This window comes from Megascapheus bottae, unplaced genomic scaffold (assembly GCF_031878675.1).
Source record: "Megascapheus bottae isolate mThoBot1 unplaced genomic scaffold, mThoBot2.hap1 HAP1_SCAFFOLD_368, whole genome shotgun sequence".
NCBI classification, from domain to species: domain Eukaryota; kingdom Metazoa; phylum Chordata; class Mammalia; order Rodentia; family Geomyidae; genus Megascapheus; species Megascapheus bottae.
Genome location: NW_028327312.1, coordinates 31,204 through 34,497, shown reverse-complemented (window position 1 = coordinate 34,497; position 3,294 = coordinate 31,204).

The window sequence follows — 3,294 nt, the reverse complement described above, 5'->3', positions numbered from 1 at the left end:
TTGCCCTTCTGGCCGAACTGGCTGCTGTAGGCTGGGAACAGGTGCCGGAGTCTGAAGTGCCCCATAAATTTGTGGGCCCTGGGGACGGGGGCCCCTTATCCCGTTTTTTGGCTCCTGGTCTGTACTAAGAGAAGGAATGGGCTGTCCATTAATATCTTTTACTGACCTGCATTCATTGGCCCAATGTTTTCCCTTCTTGCACCTAGGACATGTTCCTGGCATCTTTTGAACTCCCTGAGGACCCTGGGGAGCAGTTCTGGGACACTGGCATTTAAAGTGTCCAAGTTGGCCACATCTGAAGCATCCTTTACCTTTAGAGTCCTTGGCCGCTTGGGTGGCTGACAGTACGGCTGCAGCCAGGCCTGCATTAGTTAATGGCCCCCCTATTTCCCTGCAGGCTTTTATCCATGCTTCCAGGCCCTTTTCCTTGACCGGCACAATAGCTCTCTGACATTCCTTTGTACATTGCTCAAAAATAATTTGTTGGACAACTGGCATAAAGGCTTCAAGATTTTCAAAAACGCGCTCCGCCGTTTCGAGCACACGGGCCACAAAATCGGAGAATGGCTCCGTGACAGCTTGAGTAACTTTGGTGAGGCTGCCAGTGACCTGGCCTTTGTTTGGGATTGCCCTCCAGGACTTGTAAAAAACCTCATTTATTTGCTTATAAACATCCCAGGGGAAATTTGTCTGATCAGCAGCCCATTGTCCTTGCCCTAGGAGCATGTCCACGGTCCACTCGGGCCACCCTTCTTGTACATTTACTCTATATTGAGCCTGAGCTCTGTCCATAACTATAGACCTGAACTCAAGGAACTGTCCATAATCGAGGCATGTCCGCGCGACCTCATACCAATCATTAGGTGTCATAGCATTAACAGTTAGTCTTCTAAGCAAGGCAGTGGTATAACTGGCCGCAACTCCATAATTACGTACTGCCTCCATCAAATCCTTTAACTGTTTATAGGAGACTGGTTCAAAGGTCCTTTCCTGGGTAACTAGGCTCTTAAAAACTGGGAACACAGCCGCCAGGCGGGACCACGTGCTTTCTTTTATGAAATGACTTTTTCCCGCCGCCACAGGATAAGGCGGGGGCGCAGAGGGCATGGCTCATTTCCTTTAGACTCTCCGGCCAGAAGAGGTCGTTGAACTCCACACCTACCCTCCTCATACCTAGCAGCCGCCTCCTCCAAGCCTTTTCCCTCTTTCGGGTCCTGTTCCTCATCTGAATTGTTAGTCACTTCCTCATCTGAGTTGCTTAACTCCTCATTTGAATCGTTTAGCTCCTCATCTCTAGACTCCCTTATTTGTAAATGTTGAAACCTGCCCGGGTAAGACTGCCCTGGGGGCGGCTCCATTGTTCTTATGCCTTGGTCCTCCTTATCTCCCTCCTGCACGGTATCTTGAAAGGGTGCGTCCACCCTCTGTTCTTTGACATAAAGTCTCCTTTCTTTATTTTCTTTCCCTTTTCTTTTTGGCCTACCCTTTTCCTCCCCATTTGATTCTGCCTCGGAGAGACTATCCTGGTGCTTCATCAATATCCTACTGGCTTTCTTAACAATCTGTGAGTTGCCGCAACACAGACAAATACAATAAAAACACACCAGCAGCACACACAAAGGAAGGACAACAGCAAGCACCCAGAATTGTACCCAAAGAAACAGCATGCCTGGGGATCTCAGCTGATCAGGCTGATTCTTACCGACGTCTCCTCTCCGTATGTCGAGTTCTGAATCCTCCTCGGCCCCTCGCTTGTTGTCCTGTCTTCCCAAGGTCCCGGGTTTTCGGCACCAGTTGCGGCGAGCTCCTCGACCAGCGAGGAAGAACGACCACCACGAGGATTCTTCTCAAATCATACTTTATTTGGAGAGCCTTCTGATTGAATGGAGAGCAGGAAGCGAAAAAGGGGCCTGGGCAGGGAAATGCAGCTGCTTATATACATTCAAGGAACCCGGGGTTTTTCGCCATTGGTCGCTCTGCTGCCAGAGCCATTTTAAAACTCGGGATTGGTCAGGCCTCTGACGTCATACGCGCAGACTCAGTGGAAAGAGCAACCGCTCTGCCTTCACATTCGGGATTGGTCAGGCCTCTGACGTCATACGCGCAGACTCAGTGGAAAGAGCAACCGCTCAGCACTCATACCAAATGACAAGAACTAAGAGGTTGTTTAGTGGCGGCCGCTCCGGCTCCCCACACCAAAGAATGGCAGAATTGTGATTCTGCTTTCTGGGCTGAGAGATAATATTCATAGCATTAAGTATAAAGTTTGAACTTTTTCACACTCTGAACTTGGGAGTTGAAGTGTGCTCAACATGTGCATAATAGGGCATGGCAGGAGAAGGAACGTGAGTGAAGGAGGTGAGTTTATGCTTAGTTGCTCAGAAAATGCCAAATACTGTCTGGACTTACATGCTACATTCTGCTTCATGACAGCCTTCACATTTATTCAGGAGAGAAAAGTGAATCTTATAAAGCCAGGCTTCTATTCCAGGACTATAGATCTACAGAATCAACAAGTAGGGGAGGTAGGAAAGGAAACCCAAGGTATACAATACCAGATATTGTGCTCTGTTCATTATACTGTATTATTTCTTATCAGTAAATCACTGTTAAATAAAGGAATATGTAAGTTGGTGAAACTTGGTGAATATGAACATTTAAAACATCTTACTTTAAAATAAATTGGATATTTTATCTTGAAAAATCTTGTTTGGACAGTTAAATAGATTCTCAATGGATATAGTTTTATCTTGAATTTGAAATGCCCCTTCTGTTTCCCTAAGACCTGTTCATCACAAACCAGTATTTTCAGGCCTCGGATGATCAGAAGCTCAGAGTTTAAATCTGGGTAGTTATGAGATTTTTAATCTTACCCAGTATAGGATTTCAAATGAAGAAACTAAAATGTGTTTTAATTTGAGACAAGTTTGGTGGCATTTTATACTTCAGTGGGTTCTAAATTGCAAGAACCTTTTCACCTTCTACCACTGGTTCCTTCTGTTCACCTGCCTGGAGAAACAAGTGTCATATAAAGTGATGGCAGAACCATCTATTTCTGTCATTTTGACTGCACATCAGTTTCATTGCATATATGTAAATGCTTGAAGTTCTTTACAAAAGAACTCTGTGATATTATTGATTTTATGAGTTGTGATGTTTTTTGAGGTCTTGCTTTAAGTAGCAAGTAAGCTTTGAGTGCAGTTCATGAAGAACACCTATTTACTCATTTTAGGGTTAAACCAAAGCCAGTTTCTAGAAAGATGGTGAATATCTTTTTGATGTCTAAGCTCTCGA